General features: G+C 42.2%; 1 long non-coding RNA gene across 1 annotated transcript in view; it reads right to left on the bottom strand.

Annotated features, from left to right (window-relative positions):
* LOC148139915 (uncharacterized) overlaps positions 1 to 19,929 on the bottom strand; it is a 133,290-nt gene extending 113,361 nt beyond the window's left edge. The window contains exon 1 of the long non-coding RNA XR_015753234.1: positions 18,691 to 19,929. This is a non-coding gene — a long non-coding RNA (uncharacterized LOC148139915). The remainder of the gene's footprint in view (positions 1 to 18,690) is intronic.
* Between the last annotated feature and the right edge of the window lie 304 nt (positions 19,930 to 20,233).

The raw sequence follows: 20,233 nt of genomic DNA, 5'->3' as shown, positions 1-20,233 counted from the left end.
AAGCAGCTGTCATTTATTGCTTCTGCATTTGATTTTTTAATCACCATGATAATTCATATAGCATGTTGCGAAACTGCAAGATAGAAAGTGCAATGTGCCTACAAGCGATAGCTGAGCGAGGAAAGCTAAGCAAATGCATACCTAATTAATGAATCAGTTGGAAGGATTACAAAATGACCACCTGTATGAATATGGGAGTACAAGCTAAAGTGACTGAATCCACATCAAATCAGACACACAAAAAAAGTTTGAATTAACAAGAGAGAGGGAAAAAAGTAGAAGTACAATGTTAAACATCATCACTTTAATTTTTAAAAATATCTCCAATCACAATTAAACCTGAAGAAATCAGACTCCATACTTATAATAGCTAACTTGCAGTGCAGGGAGGTTGACTGGCAGTAATGAGCACTTATTACATTGTTAAACTGGTACTTATGCTTTAAATGACTTAACTTTTTGTTGTGAGTTCATTTAAACACAGTGTAAGTATGGGACCTTTATGCTGCCCATGCATTTGACTGGGGAGTCAGGTACAAAGATGCTAGCCTCATGAAACTAACAACAGAATGGCCCAATTCCATCAGCAACTTCTTGATTTCCAGGTTTAATTGCTCATCCATCTTTGCCGTTATTGGGGCCAATGTCAAAGTTCTGAATTGAGCAAATAAAGCAGTTTTTTTCCCTGTGCGTGGAGCCTTTCCTGCGCCTCATGCGGAAGAGGTTGTCGGGGCTGGTCCTGCGCGGCGCGGGCATGAGGGTGGTCCTCTCGGCCTACGCCGACGACGTGCTCCTCACTTCCACTGACCCGGCTGACCTGGGGAGGATGCGCGAGTGCTAGGCCATGTACTCGGCAGTGTCTTCCGCCAGGATCAACTGGGCCAAATGTTCCGGACTACTGGTCGGTCTGTGATGGGTGGACTCTCTGCCGGAGGAGTTACGGGGGTTCAGCTGGAGTACCACCCATCTCCTCTACCTGGGGGTCTACCTCAGCCCGGCCGAGGAATCCTGGCCGGCCAATTGGCAGGAGCTGGAGGCCAAAGTCTCGGCTCGCCTAGGCTGCTGGACAGGACTGCTCCGAGTGCTATCTTACAGGAGTCGAGTGCTGGTCATAAACCAGCTGGTGGCCGCCATGCTGTGGTACCGGCTGGTCACTTTGGTCCCTCCTCCTGGCTTTGTCGCTGACATCCAGAGAACGTAGGTCGACTTCTTCTGGGACAAAAAGATGCACTGGGTCGCTGCGCAGGTTCTGAGTCTCCCTATTGAGGAGGGCAGTCTGTCACTGGTGTGCATCCGCACCCAGGTCGTGATGTTCCGCCTTCAGACCTTGCAGCGATACCTTTATGTCGAGCCTCCTCCTAGGTGGTGCGCCCTAGCGACGTATTTTTTCCGCCAGGGGCGTAATTTCAACTACGACACGCAGCTCCTGTTCGTCGACCGTGACGTTTTGGAGGTCTGGCTGCCTGTCTTTTACCAGGACCTGATCACTGTCTGGAACATGGTCGAATCGTGCTGCGCCTACCCTCCGGCTGGAGTAGCGGCTGTTTGTCAGGGAGCCGTTGCTCAGGAATCCGCACCTCCGTACTTGCGGGTTCGAGTGGCTGTCGGAGGGGAGGGCTGTGGCAGCGAGGGCGACCAGGGTCAGGGATGTGCTGGGTGCCGGGGGCCTGGGCTGGACGCTGCAGCAGGACATAGCGAGCAGGGCAGCGGTAGACGTCCGGTACGTGGCCACCGCCATCCGACGCCTTAAAACGGCAGTGCTCGGACCTGACGTAGTGCACCAGTTGGAGGATGCTCAGGTGTGCGGTGGGATCCCGTCTGCGCTCACCCCAGCCAACACAGAATTTCACATTGGCCCCAAGGTCCCATACTTCTCGTGGGAGCCTGTGCCCCACAACCTGAGCCGCCTCCGGAATTTTAATTTTGTTCCCTTCCAGGGGGTAAAAAGGCGGGCCATGTATAGACTGCTGCTGCACACCGTCCACCTCTTCTCCCTCATCCACCGTCCGGACACGCCTTGGCGTGCCCATTTGCCACCGGGCGGTGGGGATCTCCAGTGGAGGGATCTCTACGCGGGAGGCCTCCCCTTTCTCTCGGGGATCTGGAATGGAGGGTGCTGCACGCAGCAGTCCCCTGCAACCGCAGATTGCGGTGGTTCACGGACTCCCAGCCCAACTGCTTGTTCTGTGGTGCTGTGGAGTCCGTGGACCACGTGTACATTGGGTGTGGGCGTTTGTACTCCTTTTTTGATTTTCTTAAAAACCTCCTCCTCTGCTTTTGGTCGCACTTCAGTCCTACACTCCTGATCTTCGGGCACCTGGTACGGAGGAGGGAGGGCAGGTCTGAAGACCTCCTCGTGGGTTTGCTCCTGGGCCTGGCCAAACTGGCCATAAACAGGTCCAGGCAGTGAGCCGTGGAGGGGGTCATTAGGGCCGACTGCCTGCCCCTCTTCCGCGGTTATGTTAGGGCCCGGGTGTCCTTGGAGAAGGAGCACGCGGTGTCCACCAACACCAACACCCTGGAGTTGTTCAGGGAAAGGTGGGCGCCGCAGGGAGCGGAGTGCATTATTTCCCCTTCCAACTCTATTTTGATTTAGTCCCTATCCTCCCCTTCACTATTTTGATCACACAGCATCGCCCTTTGATGTGAAGGGCACTGCTTGTCACTGCTTTTCCTATCTTCCTGGTGGTGGAAATTGAATAAAGATTTGTGCACTTTGTGTCTTTCACTGTGTCTCACACCTGCACACACATACCATGGGTGCTGGGGAAAAAATAAGCACTACCGCAGTTAGGCGGTAGTGTGGGGGTTAAATTTTTTAAAAAGCTGTTTTTTGCATAACTGATTAACATGTTCAATTTAAAACCTCATTTATCTTCTCTGGTGCATTCTAGAATTCATTTGTGATTGTATTTTACACAAGGCAATGGGGGAAAACAATCTCTGAGGATAGATAAATAAATTCTGTGATGATTACCCTTATTTAAGTTTGGAGACAGGTTTAAGTGGTATCTTTTATAGTGTGAAATATTGTTACAGAGATATTTTGCCAACTATATAAGAAAAAATATCACTAAACAAATGGGCAAGTGTACCCATTTGACAGTCGAGATCAATAACTGTCACTTCCCAAGAGAGAGTTCAGGTTTATTTATTTTGTAACTGTGGTATGTGAGTGAATGTGCATAGGAGAACAACTTATTTTTAAAAAAGCCTATCAGAAGATCTTTATACATCCTTGCTTCCAAACACATTCAAACAAACAGTTTACAAAATTCTTTCAGGACTAGGTTTGTCACATCTGCTCCATTCTCCGCAGTCCCCCCTACAGCAATATAGCCTCTTGGTTCCCATGAACAATGACATAGGAGATCCTTCACAACACTCATAGGTTTCCAGTGGTATTGCTCATTGCAAAATGATTAATGATAGTAGCATTGTACAAGGAAACACATAATTACCCTGGAAATCCATAAGCATATGATCCAAGCAAAACATATCCTCCTGTACGAACATCCATTGGTGATTCCAGCAAACTTTCCAGGGACAGGAACTATTCCCAAATTTGCAGCATTGTGTCTCCAAGATGGATTCATCTCATGTGCTGATCTCTTTCCAGAAGCTGGAATATGTGGTCACATTGGGAATTGTCAGTTTTCCCTCCTCCAGACAAAGGCAGACGTACTCATACATTCTCTATTCGTTATTTTTAATCAGCATTATTCTTCTTTGCAGATCTAGCCCATAATCAACTCTTTCATGGGCTGGGAAGATGAAAATAAAATCTCCCAGAAAAGTTGATTTCCCACTCCTTACTTATCATTGGTTTTATAAAGCTACATGGAGCCATCCATGTAAAAGCTGGGTTCAAGCTAGAAAAATGACTTCATCTCCAGCACTTTTGGAACATGCTTGCCAGAGTTGTGGTGGGGATGTGCTACAACGGTTGAGGAATATCAGCTCACTGTGTTATTTGAGGTGCAGTGGTATTTAAACAGTACTAAGGTCACGAGGTATGGTTGCTTTAAGGAAGCTCAGCCTGAGATTAAACAGAGTTAAAAGCTGTGAGATGAGGGAATTTGCAGTTTGGAAGGTAGTTTCACATATTTGGCTGCAACACAGAAGAAAACAGCATGAAATAACAGCTTATCTTTTATTTTCTATCATACTGATAATATGCAAATTTTAGAAATTTGCAATCTCAAAGCAAAACTTCATATGGCAAAAGGAGCTGCAGGTATGTGGGAACAGTGCATCTCTAACTTCTTTCCTATCTCACACACCATCCTGACATGGCCATGCATGATCATTCCTTTATTATCCTTTGGTCCAAATATCTATGAACACAGTGGGAACACTCACAGCCTGCAGTCCTTTAAGAAGATAACCTAATACCATATTCTGAAGTGTAAATAGAGACTGGCAATAAATGTTAGCCTTGTTAACACCATGCCCAAAGATTGAAATGTTTAAAAGCACATACAAAGAATTTGGTCAGTAGATCAATTCTCCTTAATTCATCATTAATTCATAAAATCTGCAATTTTAAAATATTACAGGTGCTGTGTGCAGTTTATATGTAACAAGCAGAAATATAGACAATCATGGAAGGCAATTATTTATTAAAACAATTAGTAATTGATGTTGATGTTGTCCTAATGTATTCCTCATTGAATTCAAGCTCAGAAACAATAATTAGTTACATGAATTCGTATTTGCTCAATGTCAGATTGAAACTAAGTTTCATCAAATGTGCACCACAAAACGAATATGTATTGATGTATTTTTGGATTGTATTTCTGTTTAATTTGTTTTTTGCTTCATCTGTGCTCCTACTTCAAACATCAACAGATTGTGCTTACAGAGCACTAGGAACATCTCAAATGAAGCAAGGGTGATGTGATTTTCACACAGTGAGTTGTTAGGGGATGGAGTGCACTGCTTGGAAATATAATGGAGCCAGGTTCAATATGAAGCATTCATGATGATTACTTGGATAATACTGGTGTGCAAGGATATGGAGGAAATGCAGGAGAATGGGACCAAGTAACAGAACTGATGCATTTTTCTTCTGCACTATAACAATTCAATGATTCTGTGAGTCAGTATTGCACAGAGCAATAATCCAGGTAAAATAAGGAAATTTGTAAAGAAGTTATCAACAGTTTAATCAAAATGGTATACTGTATGGATGACTTTAAAGAAAAGGGAGGGGGACGAGGTTAGGGAAGGAGGTCCTACAAGCAGAATTTAAGGAGTTAGGAGCCAAGTTAAACAGTAGGACCTCAGAGGTAGTACAGAGGAATCTTGATTATCCGAATATCAATTTTCCGAATATTGGATTATCGGAAGGAGATCTCGAGGCCCTGATAGAAGCATTACATCAAAGATGTGTTTCCAACACTGATCGCGGCTTTTGTTTACAGTGATTTAAAGTGAACTCCATTTACTGAAATGCTGCCGAGAACAATCCGGGACTGATGGGAGCCCAGGTACCGTCTCCAGATGACTGACCTCACCCCCTCTCTCTCTCCTCACACCTTTCCTGGAGTTCTACAGAGGGGTGTACCCTAAACCCGCCTTCCCTAGATAATCTCTCCAACATTGTCCTGTACATGGCAAAGGTGGAACCTGTCAAAAAGTTAGAGCAAAAAGGTATGTGTGCGCGTGATGTAGAGACTCACCCCCAAAAGGCAGCAGCAGCAGCAGTCTTGTTGGTGTCCAGTTCGGCCGCCCAGGAGAGGTCAGGGGTTCAGGGGTGGGTGGGGAGTTAAATGGGGCAGAGGGCAGGGGGCAGAGGGGGTGGTGTTGGAAGAGGGTGGGGGCAGACGGGGGTGCAGTATTGTATGGGGTTGGGACCGGGCGGGGGCGGTGTTGGATGGTGTGGGGGCTGGTGGTATGAGGGGCAGTGTTGGACAGGGTTGGGGCGCGGGGGCAGTGTTGGGGAAGCAGGCAGGGGCCAGAGCCAGAGGAGATGGTGTTGGATGGAGTTGGGGGGCAGGCAGGGGCCAGTTTTAGTCGGGGTTGGGGGTGGGTCGGGGTGGGGGGCAGTGTTGGATGGGGTTGGAGGTGGTCGGGGTATGATGTGCGTCTCCTGAAGGGAAGCGGACTTGACAGAAAACTCCGAGCCCCAGAGGAAAGACATTGAATCAATTAACTGAATAATCAATTATCTGAACGAAATAGTGCCTGCCCACCTCCTTTGGATAATCGAGGTTCCTCTGTATTCTCAGGATTGCTACCAGTGCCATGTGCTAGCCAGAGTAGAAATGAAAGAATAGGCAGGATGAATGCGTGGTTTGAGAGACTGTGCAGGAGGGAGAGGTTCAGATGTTTGAGACATTGGGACCAGTTCTGGGGGAGGTGAGACTGTTACAAATTGGATGGTCTACACCTGGGCCAGAATGGAACTAATGTCCTTGGGAGTGCTTTTGCTAACGCTGTAAGGGAGAGTTTAAACTAATGTGGCAGAGGGATGGGAACCAAATGAGGAGGTTAGTGGACAGAAAGGAGGTAGTAACTAAAGCCTGTAAGTAACTAGACAATGAAGTTATCATGACTAAGGGGAAGAGAGGCAGGGAGCAGATGATGAATGCTAAGGGAAAGGTGGTCTGAGTGGGGCACGATAGCATCATTTAAGATGTATCAAGACAGATACATGAATGGGCAGGGAGCAGAGGGACACAGATCCTTAGAAAATAGGCAATAGGTTGAGGTAGATGATGTGTATTGGTGCAGACTTGGAGGGCCGAAGGGCCTGTTCCTGTGCTGTAATTTTCCTTGTTCTTTGTTCAAGAACACTGCATTTGTGAAGCTAAAATCTTAGCAACCAATGATCACATGAAGCGAGATGGGAATGCCCAAGAAAGCAGAGTTGGAAGAACTGAAAGACTGTTTTTGATGTAGAGCAAGGAGAGGTATCAGTGCTCCACTAATGATGCTACTGTCCTGGGCTGCTTCTGTCTTTGATTACAAAACTGCCACCCTCCCTATAAGACTGTTCTGGTCGCCCTATTATAAGAAAGATGTGGATGCTTTAGAGCAGGTTCAGAGGAGGGCTGGAGGGCTTATCTTATAAGGAAAGGTTGACTGAGCTCGGACTTTTTTCATTGGAGAAAAGGAGGAGAAGAGGAGAACTAATTGAGGTATACAAGGTAATGAGAGGCATAGATAGAGTCGATAGCTAGAGACTATTTCCCAGGGCAGAAATGACTAACATGAGGGGTCATAGTTTTAAGCTGGTTGGAGGAAAGTATAGAGGGGATGTCAGAGGCGGGTTCTTTACACAGAGAGTTGTGAAAGCATGGATTGCGTTGCTAGCAGCAGTTGTGGAGGCAGGGTCATTGGGGACATTTAAGAGACTCCTCGACATACATATGGTCACAGAAATTTGAGGGTGCATACATGAGGATCAGTGGTCGGCACAACATCGTGGGCTGAAGGGCCTGTTCTGTGCTGTACTGTTCTATGTTCTATGTTCTATTTGCAGCCCTGATAGAAAGTCAGTGAAAGCAGACTGGTTGCTCATCATGTCTGCTACCTAATATTTCTTTGCATTGAAATCAATAGACAAGAAAATAGGAGGAGGTGTAAATCAGGCAGCAATCCACAACTGCCAATTCTTCCTATTTACATACTATATTAGGATGGTGGCCTTATTTTTGTATTACACTCAGACTGAGAACAATCTATTCTCCCAATTCTTTGCTATTTTAAAAACAGACTTCATTACTTATTTTAGACAGCAGATGGGAGCAATGTTGATTTTATCTGTTTTTTCCTCCAGCATCCCACCCATTTATAGAGTGAAGAAATCAGAACCATCTTGAAATCTAAGCTGCATTTCAGTGCAACCAGAAAGTTTCAGTTGCTAAACAAGTTTTATGGTACAGATTGCTGGATTCAGGTTGATTCAATATTGGACAGCCCAGAGGCAACAGGAATAGCAAGGAGATAAATCTTATAGGGAGGGTAGCAGTTTTGTAATCAAAGACAGAAGCAGCCCAGGACAGTAGCATCATTAGTGGAGCACTGATACCTCTCCTTGCTCTACATCAACAATAAACAATCAACATTCTCTTAATCATCTTGGTTATGCAACCAGTAAAACGCTTGGAGGGAGTACAGACCACGCACTGACCAGTTCTCATCTAAAATGGCAATTGTGGTGTATTGCATATCACAAGATCTGTATTTGTACATTTAAAGAGGTGAGTTGTCTGAAGGAGGCTGGTATTTTGGCTTTCCCCTAGATAACTGCCCATTAGCCAATCATTGTGCAGTAAGAACTTCCTGAATTCCAGACAGTGCCTGTGTTGCGAATGGGTTCCAATCTGGAGTCTGTTTGCAACTTATTTGTATTCTAATTGGGAAACAATGCAGAATAATATAAAGGAGCCATCTATAAGTACAGGAAATATTCATATGTTTGGTCTTTACAATTACACCCCTTTATGAGATTGTGTTCGTAAATACGAGCATTTTTAAGTCAGATATTCATAAATAAGTGGCCACTGAACTGATAGAAGATAATCCACACCATTGTCAGCAAACACCAACAAGCTTTGTTAAGTATAAACTATATATTGGAAAGAGATCTTTGGATCCCTGCACATTCAAGTCCCAATTCTATGTATTGTGATATCATCATGATCTAACTCCATACATACATTTAGTAATTAATATTCACATAAAAGTAGACAACACTTTACACATCAGTGGTTAAGCATTCCTATTTTGAAGTTGTTCCTGCTCTAATCATGCCAATTTCAATCAATTAAAATTGTCTCCTGACTTTCCAGTTTAGTGCAATACCGCTATTTATTCTGCGTATCAAACCATAGCTTAAGCCTGTACTTAATTCAGTATTGTTGATTTAAAGTTTTAATTTTTTGCTTGACATAATGTACAGGTATAAAACATATTACTCAGTAGCAGCACCGTGTACTACCTACAAACGCACCTCAGAAGTGCCCCAAAGATCCTTAGACAACACCTTCCAAACCCACAATCATTTCCATTTAGATGGACCAGGGCAGCAGATACGAGGGAATACCAAGCCATTCACCATCCTGAAATATATCATCATTCCTTCACTGTCTCTGGGTCAAATACTATTAGGTTCAATCATAAAACATTAATTTTGTAGCATTCCCAGGTGTTGTGAGTCTTCATTGTGATGTTTCCCTTTTGAAACATCACTTACATTTGGATCCACCTCAGCAACACTGCTCTGCTCACACTGCAACCTTTAGCCTAGACCTTTCCAAATAACTTGTAGATGGGCTCTTGTTCTCCATGAACTTCTACTTATATAAATATCTGTTGCATTTAATTGTCCTATATGTTCATTATCCTTTGTCATCACTGATCTATATTGCCTCCAATTTCAACAGATTCAATTCAATTGCCTCATTCTTTTTTTTGAATTCCTCTACTTCCTTATCTCACTATATGTCTCAAACCTCCAAGAGGATTACACAACCCCTTCCTGTTACTCATTTCATTCCAAATATTTATCTCCCTTTTCTTCAGCTGCCTTAGCATTACCCTGTGCAGTTTATTATATAAAACTCTTTCAACTTCTGTTTCTCCTTGTACAAGGAGAAGCTTATTTTCTTGCCAACCAATCAGGTAGATGTCCAATCCCTTATCCCTCATATCTATTTACTTTTTAACTCTGTGTATTTGTTTGTTTTGCACTCCAAACTCACACAGAGAACTCTGAAATATTTTTAAGGTTGCAAAATCTATAGAATATTTACAATGAGGATGTTAACAATACCGGTATGAACTATGATAGTTGCACAGCAAAGAGCTGAGGGGAGCAAGATTTACAAAAGTGTGTTTAGGGGAATAATTTTTTTCATCATTATGCTTCAGGACAATGTGGAAGGACGCATTTCTGAATCTCACTTTCTGAAATGAGGTGAGTCAGATTGATCAAATGTCAGTCAAGGAACATTTAGGGAACTGCAGTCAATTTATCATAAGATTTTGATTCCCAATGGAAAAGAGAGGATTCATAAGTTCACAGAATTCCTTTGAACAATGAGCAATTTAAAAAAAAATACTAAATTAGAAGAGGGTAAATTTCAGTGGGACAAAACAGACCTGCCCAGGTAAATTGGAATCAAAGTTTGGCAGGGAAAATCTAACAAAACAATGGGTTGCCCTTTGAAAGACAATAGTGCAATTGAGTTATTTTCTCAGGAAGAACAAGATAGGGTAACCAAAGCTAGATCTCCCTGGCTGATGAAAGCAATAGACTATAAGACGAAGCAGAAAAACACTGACGATACTCAATCGAACAAAACTGAAAATAAAAGTTTCAGGAGAAAATGGTAAATGAAAATCAGAGAGGAAAAGAGAGTGGATGAGAAATACTGACTTCTAAAATAAATGGGAATTCAAAATGTATAAAATGAGTGAAACAACAATAAATTGAGAAGTGAGTAACATTTCTGACCAAAAGAAAGATCTGGACATGGAGTTGGATGATAAGTCAGAGGGACAAAGATCACATTTTTCACCTGTCTTTATCATGGCTGAAAATACTGACAAAGCTCTAGTAAAAGTGAAGAAATTATAGATTTTTTAACAATGAATAAAGAGAGAAATAAGTTAGGAAAGTGACAGAGTTTCTCTTGAAGAGAGCCAGCATGACCATGTTGGGCTGAATGATCTCATTCAGTGCTGTACCATTTTCTGATTCTATAATATTGTTTTCATTGCAATTATGGAGAAGGTATGCATTACAACTCAAAATGATAGTACTTAATAAAGGCAAACCGGTAAGCGGGAATTTACTTTAACATCCCTGCACAGATAGTTATTGGAAGGATGTCTCACAATTGATGAAGGTAGAAGAAAAAGCCATCAGCCCTCTGGTCCTCTGATGGGAAAACAGTTAAGTGCACCACGTGGTGTGTTACAAAGCAGTGCAGAGTATTATTAAGCAAAAGCGTCCCACATTCAATTCCCGCTTTGTGCTGAACTAGCTGATCACAGCAATGTAGGCTGTTGCAATTTGACTTCACTGCTACTAGATTATGGAGGAGAAAATTGACTGAGGATATTGCTTGTGATCACTACCTATTCAAATTTGCCGAAAGGAAAAACAGGTGAACTGTGGTGGAGTACCAGATCAGTCTCAGCTGTAAGACTTGTTTCTTTGGTGTTAGGCTTACAACTGAACAAAGAAAAAGACAGACTTGGATTTATGTGACTTATTTCATGACCTGAAGCCACTCTAAAGCACTTTGCTGTCAATGATGTACAGTCACCGTTGAAATGTGGAAGTCATGGCAACCAATTTGCAGGTCCTACAATCAACATTAAGTTAATAACCAGATTATCTATGTTAGGCATATTGATTGAGTTATAAATAATAGTCAGAATTCCAATGCAAATCCCCTGTAATTTTGATAATTAGAGTCAGAGATCTATACAAAAGGGTAGTCAGCCAATACAACACAGGGATATTAGCCTGTACTTTGCATTCAATTCACTAGACTGAGCTTTTGGCCCATAGCTTTTCTGACCCAGAGGCAAGAATGCTGCGACTGTGCCACAATTTGCACATAAATTAAGTCACTGGAGGAATTTCATTGCCTGTGACAACATATCAGCACTTTCAAGACTGGAAGGAAGCTTTTTTCTTTAAAGGTGACGAATTTGTTGAGAAATTAACTGTAAAGGCTGCTTCATCTGATAGGGGGCGACAGATTTAAGTTCATACAGTTAACAAGGAGGCTGCTAGTTCCAGTCTGTCTTTCAGTGAGCATTTCTAACAATCTACACAAAACTCAAAGGGTGGCATGATCATTTGTAAATTTTAAAAACTGTATTTATGTATACGTACGAGTGATATATACACAAAATGCGAGCACTTTTCTGATAAAAAAATTCCGTCAGAGAAATGTGGAAGACTTTGGCAGCACACTTCCATGGAAAGCATTGTAAAAATGATCTCAGGCTCTGTTGACTCCAGGTTGCAATGCAAACAGGAAAATAAAAACATATCTTAAGCTAAATTCTGACCTATCTTAAACATGGCAGGTTTATTTTTTCCCATGAACTAAAAGCATTACTGAACATGCGTGTACATAAGGGTGAGGTCAGCAACAATTAAATTAAATCTTATTACAAATTTCAATAAGTTACATTGACTATTGCATCAGGCTCCATTTGGATCATAGTTCACCAATAGCATCTCAGTAAATCCAATATAATTCAACTCATCTAATTAATATCTCTGACAATTTACAGCAAAAAGTCTGTGTGTAGCATATTAATGAATATAGAGGTACCTTGAATTTAATACTGATGAAATGTGCTAGTGTTGATGTGTGGGACAACAACACTTCCTTGAATTATGTTACGCTGGCACATTTTAACAAATGTGCAGATTGAAGTGGATGCAAGTTCAAACTTTCTGAGGAGAAAATATCTTATCTGTTTGGACCAGCACAAATCAAAGCAAGTTCTGCACAAAACTGTTAACAGCAAAGTGTTGCAAATGACTTTTTAATTCAAGAAAAAGGAACAGTTGCACCCAAGAGGATGAACTGGCAACAAACAACAGACTTCAAAATCTGTATACATCAAGAAGCTGAAGGACTGAAATAGGAATGAATAGAAAAAAGGCAAAGACAAAAATGGGAAAACTATGATGTTTTTCATTTCAAAATCAGATTCATGCTAATTAAATTCTCACTTTTGCTCTCAGGAATTTACTTATTTGTGTAGTTACTCTTCTTATCTACTTGCCAATAATTTGTTGAAAAAAATAGAAATTGAAAATTAAAATTGATTTTTCTGTATAATGTTTATAATGAAGGATACATTTGTGCCTTGCAAAAATTATCACACAATCATACAGCACAGACACAGACCTTTCGGGTTCAACCCGTTCACCAGATATCCTAAACTGAACTAATCCCATTTGCCTGTGTTTAGCCCATATCCTTCCAAACCTCATCCAAAATGTCCAAAATGCCTTTCAAGTGTTGCAATTGTACCTACCTCGACCACTTTCTCTGGCAGTTTGTTCCATGCATGCACCACCCTCTGTGCGAAAAATTGTCCTTTGGGTTCTTTTTAAATCTTTCCCCTCTCACCTTGAACCAAGCCCTCTAATTTTGGACTCCCCTATCCTGATGAAAAGTCCTTAGTTAGTCACCTTCTCTATGCCCCTCATGATTTTATAAACCTGAGAGTTACCCCTTAGCCTCGGATGCCCCAAGGATAAAAGTTCCAGACTATCAAGCTTCTCCTTATAACTCAAATCTTCTAATCATGGCAACATCCTTGTAAATCTTTCCTGCACTCTTTCCTGTTTAATAACATCTTTCCTATAGCAGGGTGACTAGAACTGTGTGCACTATTCCAAAAGTGGCCTCACCAATGTCTAATGCAGCCACAAAATGACATCCCAACTCCTTTTCTCAATGCCCTGACCATTGAAAGTAAGTGTGCTAAATGCCTTCTTCACCACCCTGTCTACCTGCATCACCACTTTCAAGAAACTGTGTACCTGCATCCCTAGATCTTTTTGTTTGACAACATTCCCCAGGGACCTATCATTAATTGTATAAGACCTGCCCTGGTTTGTCTTACCAAAATGCAACATCTCTAATGTATCTAAATTAAACTCCATCTGCCGCTCTTCGGACCTCTGACCCAGCTGATCAAGATCTCATTGTACTCTTAAATAATTTCTTCACTGTCCATTATACCACAAACTTTGGCATCATCCATAAATATACGAATCATGCATCCTATATTTTCACCCAATTTGTTTGTATAAATGATGAACAATAGTGGACCGAGAATCAATCTTTGCTGCACACTGCTGGTCATAAGCCTTCAGGCTGAATACAACCCTCTACTACCAGACTCTGTCTCCTACTATCAAGCCAATTTTGTATCCAGTTGTCCAGCTCTCTCTGGATCCCATGTGATCTAACCTTACTGACCAGTCTACCATGCAGAACCACGTTGAAGGTCCATGTCGACAATGCCTTCAAATCTGCCTTCATCTATCTCGTTGGTCACCTCTTCAAATAATTTAATTAAGTTTGTGAGACATGATTTCCCACGCACAAAGCCGTCCATAATCAGTCCTTGTTTTTCCAAATGCATGTAAATCTTGTCCCTCAGAATAACCCTTAACCACTTATCCACCACTAACATCAGGCTCACCGGTCTAAAGTTCCTTAGCCTCTCCTTGCAGCCTTTATTAAATAATGGCACAACATTATCCATCCTCCAGTCTTCCAGCACCTCAACCTTGGTTGTCAATGATACAAATATCTCAGCAAGGGGCCTTGCAATCTCTTCCCTAGCTTCCCACAACGTTCTGGAATACATCTGATCAGGTCCCAGGGATTTACCTACCTTTATGAGTTTTAAGGTCTCCAGCACCTCTTCTTCTGTAATGTGGACTCGTCTCAAAACATCATTATTTATTTGTCCAAGGTGCCTAGCCTCCATGTCTTTCTCCATAGTAAATACTGACGTGAAATATTTGTTTAATATTTCACCATCTCCTATGATTTCTCAGCCTCAATTATCTTTAAGGGACCTTATTCTCTCTCTAGTTACTCTTTTGCCCTTTATGTACTTGCAGAATCTCTTTGGATTCTCCTTAACCTTATTTGCCAAAGCTTTTTCCGTTTTTGCTTCCCTGATTTCCTGCTTAATTGTACTCCTACTCTCCCGTATTCCAGCTTTCTGTACCTGACATATGCCTCCCTCATTTTCTTGACCAGAGCCGCAAAATTTCTAGTCATCCATTGTACACTACACCTACTAGCCCAGCCCTTCAAACTAAAAGGAACATACTGTCCTGAACTCTCATTATCTCATTTATGAAAGCCTCCCACTTGCCAGTTATCCTTTTACCTGTGAACAGCCTTCCCCAAGTAACTTTTGAAAATTTCTGCCTAATATTGTCAAAATTGGCCTTACTCCAATTTACAATTTAACTTTTAGATCAGGCCTATCCTTTCTCCATAACTATTTTAAAATTAAGAGAATTATGATCACTGGTCCCAAAGTGCCCCCCTCACAAACATTTCAGTGACTTGTCCTACCTTATTTCCTAAGAGGAAGTTGAGTTTTGCTCCTTCTCTGGTAGGGGTATCAAGTTATTGAATAAGAAAATTTTCTTAAACACACTTAACAAATTACTCCCCATCCAAGCTCTTCACACTTGGCAGTCCCAGTGAATGTTTGGAAAATTAAAGTCCCCTACATACTATAACCTTGTTATAATGTCAGATACCTGAGATCTTCCTACATCTTTTCTCCTCAATGTCCCACTGATATATTGGGTGCCTAGAGACAATTCTATCAGGGTGATTACTCCTTTCTTATTTCTCAGACCCACCCATTCAGCCTCACTGGACAACTCTCCAGGAATGATCTCTCCCAGTACAATCATAATGTTTTCCCTAAACAAAAATGCCACTCCCCTCTTCCCTTGCCTCACATTCTATCCTTCCTGTAACAGCTATATCCTGGAATATTAAGCAGCCAGTCCTGTCCCTCTCTCAGCCATGTTTCTGTCATAGCTATGATATCCCAGTCCCATGTTCTCATCGATGACATGAGTTCAGCTCTGCTACAGTTGGCTCTTGACAATGGACATAAACGAGGTGATTCACGTAACTGTGCAGAGAATACAGAAAACAAGCTGGATAAAGGGAGAATTAGAGTCAAGACCGGCATGTTTTCGAAATAATCTTGATTTAGGAGAATGGGTTTCCAGGTTGAATAAATATGGGAGGAGGTATCAAAGATAGTGTGGGTGACCCATTGGGGAACAAAGACCCGAAATTTCATTTGAAAATGTTCAGGAATGAGCACCTATTGTATATTAACAAGTACAGGAATGATGGGAAAATAAGATTTACTGCAGATTTAAAAGCATTTATGCCACTGGCATGTTTAGCAACCATGTCTAATTAATTAGCATGATATATATGTTGAACACGTACTGTTCACAGATTTAACAAACATTGGCCACCAAGTGTTAGACGCTGCAACACTCAAGACTGGCTCCATAGGATAGCTATTTGGAATATGCCAGGTGCATGAAAACTGGTCCCTAGCCAAAATCCTCCAGCAAAAGTCTTCTGAGGAAGATTTTAAAATGAAAACCCAGCATTAATGCTGTGTCTTTCACAATCTCCCAATGTCCCAAAGCACTTTATAGCAACTACGTTCTTTTGAAGTACAGTCACAAATTGTAATGTAAACAAAATTGCAGCTATAGAAAGCAAGGACCACAGTGATATAATGCTTACCTGATAATTTGGGTATTTTTAATGAAATCTGTTGAAAGATAAATTTTGATCATGACACTATGAAGAACTCTCTTTTTCTTCTTAAAGTAATACTAATAAAACATTCACATCCATTCAAGTGGGCAGATGTGACCTTGGTTTAACATTACAGCTGAGAGACAGCACCTCCGATAGTACAGTACGGTACTCTGTCAGTCCAGCATCTGGACTCGATGGAATTGAGCAGCAGTAGGTTGGTGGAGCAACCGGGGAAGAAGCCTTAATTGTTATTTTCATCCATTTGGATCATTTTACTGCCAGTTCTGGCAAATGCATGCTGAACTTGGAACGACTTTCATAATAACTCAAAAGCTGACAAGCTTAAATTATTTCCATGCCCTGTCATTCATGCCCTTCTGCAACACAGGTCTTAATTTGCTGGACACCCAGTTGCAATGAGAACTGCTTTTTCAAAAAATATTCTGACACCCTTTTGCTGTTTTTCTTCAGTCTGGCTCTCCTTGCTCTGCTACACAGTGTCATTCCTATTGTCCTCAGTGTGCCCCTGAAACTGCAGACAGTACTAATGCTGAGCATGCCACCAGGCTTAGTCAATGAGTTAGAAGAGGAAAAACCTGTTGAACTACCAAGGGAGCCTTTTGCCATCCACACATAGCTGACTCAGGAGTTATATAAGCAAGACAGTTACTGGGGTATGTTAATACAGATCTGCCTCCAGTGTCTATACTTCAGCATGAGCTGTGTTCTACTCTGCTACCAGCATGCTTTTTGCTACTAGATATTTTCAAGATACTGCCAGCAGTATCTATTAGATAACTCAATTGTCCATACACATGTCCATTAAACAACTCACTCCAGGCTTGTTTGCCTCAGTCGAAGGTTTCCCATTTCTGATGGAAAAGTGATGGAGAGGACTGAGCATATTTCCAGTTAGCCAGGAGCCTGACAGTGTAGGGGACCATTGGTGATAGCAGGCTGCCAAAATGGACCCCTGGGGTGCAAAGGTAGTGTCCCTACCACTGAACTAGGAGACTTCAAGTCTCAGTCCAAAGATATGCAGGTCAGGTGAATTGGCCATGTTAAATTGCCCATTGTGTTTGGTGCATTAGTCAGAGGGAAATGGGTCTGGGTGGGTTACTGTTTGGAGGGTTGGTGTGGACTGGTTGGGCTTAAGGGCCCTGTTTCCACACTATCGGGAATCTAATCTAATCTAATCTTGTTCCATGGGTGTACAACAACATCACTGTACAGGTTAATTAGGAAAATAGCTACCAGACTAGCAAGTGACAATCTTGCACCCACATCTATGAACTGGAAGGAATGCCAGTCCTTGACCCATCATGGTCCTGGAGCCCTCTGATGCTGCACCAGGTTAATGCATTGTTTTTCTTCAATGCGTTTGACGCCAAGGCACCCTGGCCATAGTCGTTCAGTTCTGTGTCTTTCAGTAGGGCAATTAACCCCTCTGCTGTCGAAAACAATAGGGCAGGTGAGTGCTGTGGACCAGGCTACATCTGGCTATTATCACCATTCAGGACCCATATATTCGACAAGGATCTCATGTCTGCAGCCAAATTGTCCCCGGAATGTGAACCCGGGGTGTTCAAGCCGTAGGGGAGAATGCACTGTTTGCCCACAGGAACAGGAGACGTGGGAGAGCTGACTTCAGCTGATGCCAAACTAGACAGACTGCCGCAGCAGAAAGCCATTAACCAAGATATTTAGTTACAATTAGCTCTGTCAATGTCCACTGACTGTGAAGTTGGTCCGCAGAATGGTGTAGGAGAAAATAAGCAGGAGATGTCCGATGGATGCCTTAGTCACTGGGAATACCTGTCAATTGTGGTCACTGTCAGGCTGCGGTGTTTGTTTTCGGGAGAACCAGAATTGGTTTGCTAAATCCCCCAAATTTGGTAATTTCGTAGTTACGTGCAGTCAGTGACTGCAATCTGTCTGAATTTGACTTAAAGTTATCTGAGTGGCTCCTTCAACTGCTCACTGTCACCTCCGTCTCATGTTACTCCCTTTAACACTGTAAATGTACCGTGAGCACTGGTCTTCTCCAGCGCCCACTCCCAGGCATTACAGACGGTGCGTAGTAAGCTCAGCACGCTGCAGCGATTTTAAATCTATTGCTTCAGGCGAATAAAAGAGTTGCCCACGATCAATGCATGTGTTTTTAATGCAGTGCACAGCTTAACAGGCAGCTCAGCCCGGGAGTCCTGCTTAACCAAGACGGTCAGGGCGGGCATTTCCAGGTGGTGCTGAAGAAGACTCTGCGTTGTTAGGAAGTTAAATACGGTTTTAAGCTTTTGTTTTTCTTTCAATATTTTTAACCTTGGGGGAGGGGATGAGTTTTCAAAAAAAAACACCTTACCGTATTCGATCATAAACTGTTCGAGTTCTCAAGCTACCAAATCCAGTTACGACACTAGGTGGCAGTATTGATCCATTTCTGATGCACCAAGTTGGCTTTGGGAAAAGCAGCCCTATCCATCATGACTGCGAAGACTCGTGCATCCCCTGTGCGTGAAGGTATTTGATGCCTATTTTAATCTTCATACGTGCCAGTTTTCCTTCGATTTACATTTTTGCTGAACGTAGTGACTCATCCCCTCCCACCGCATAGGCGGTCTTTGCTACCCCTTTCACAAATCTTTACATTCATTGGCATTTCCAATCAAATGTCCACTTCAAATCAAAGGATCGAGCATAGGTTTTTGCGTCGCGATCTTCACGGCGCCTCCTTACCATCCAATGTTATCTGTCCTGGAGAGTCTCCTCAATAAATGCTTCTGTCTCGGCACCAGGGCACTCCTGTTGAATCACACCGCCGTGGACATTGTCTGTCGCACAGTTTAGAGCTAACGGGATCAGAAACACAGATCATGCTGGCGAGCACCTGTTGGAGTCCTGCAAATGCATGATACTTGCATCTTGCTCCTAACCCTAAGCCCGTTTGCGTTTCAATATGAAGGAATGGCTTGCTTGCAGAGCGCAGAGCTACAAGTAATAAACATGCAGTATAAGTAAGCATTGTGTGCAAGCTATTTTATCATTGCTAGGCAGTCTCTCATCTCTTTAACTATAAGATGTGGCTTTCCGGCGGTTTTTTATTCGTGTTTGTATGTCATAGATTTAAGAGCAGTACTAACAGAAGTGGTGGGTAGGATCACTATGACTAGAAGTGATATGCGTTTGCCGAGGTCTGCCGAAAAGCAGCATAAGGTGCACTTGGATGACAATTGTGGCGAAGCCCCATTGACACTGCAGCTCTCGGTTGTAAATGCAGTCGGGATTCAATCAGATCTCGACGAGAACAGGGAAAATCGGGGCGTTCTGCAGAAGAGTCCTCCTTTCGGTTTAATATCAATCTGGGTCTTAACATTTAACTTGCCCTGGCATCTGTGGCAATTCCAAAATGTAATGCCAATATCCCCTTTAGAATCAAACTCTTGTGACTGCTGAAAGAATTACAACATCCATCTGTGTCTGGTAAACAAATTACCAAAGAAATTTCATTCTTCCACGATTGAAAATCTGTCTTAATTGGGAATATTGTACTGTCTATGCGAGTGACGAGAAATGGTACTTGCAGGTATATGTTTAAACCAGAATTACGTGTGCAACATGCATTATCTCCTTATGACCTACATCCGATGGCTTCTCTCTGTAATTTACATTATACAGTGCATAGCAAATAAAATGTTTTTTTAAATTAAAAAAAAGCAATTATTAAATAAAAAGCAAAACTACCTATTACTTTGATTTTCTTCCAGATATAATCAAAGGTTGCAGTGCAATTTTTATTTTACTAGTCCTATCACTAATCTGAGTGATGAATATCACTGAAACAAATATCGAGCAAAAGATACAGTAATAAATTTTACTGTGTTGTAGAGCTGACAGAATATAAAATA

The sequence above is a fragment of the Chiloscyllium plagiosum genome, unplaced genomic scaffold (genome assembly GCF_037043375.1).
Source record: "Chiloscyllium plagiosum isolate Xiang-an unplaced genomic scaffold, Cpla_swu_hap1 HiC_scaffold_36, whole genome shotgun sequence".
NCBI classification, from domain to species: Eukaryota; Metazoa; Chordata; class Chondrichthyes; order Orectolobiformes; family Hemiscylliidae; genus Chiloscyllium; species Chiloscyllium plagiosum.
Note: the sequence above shows the minus strand (reverse complement) of the source record. Positions and strands in the feature narration are given on the sequence as shown.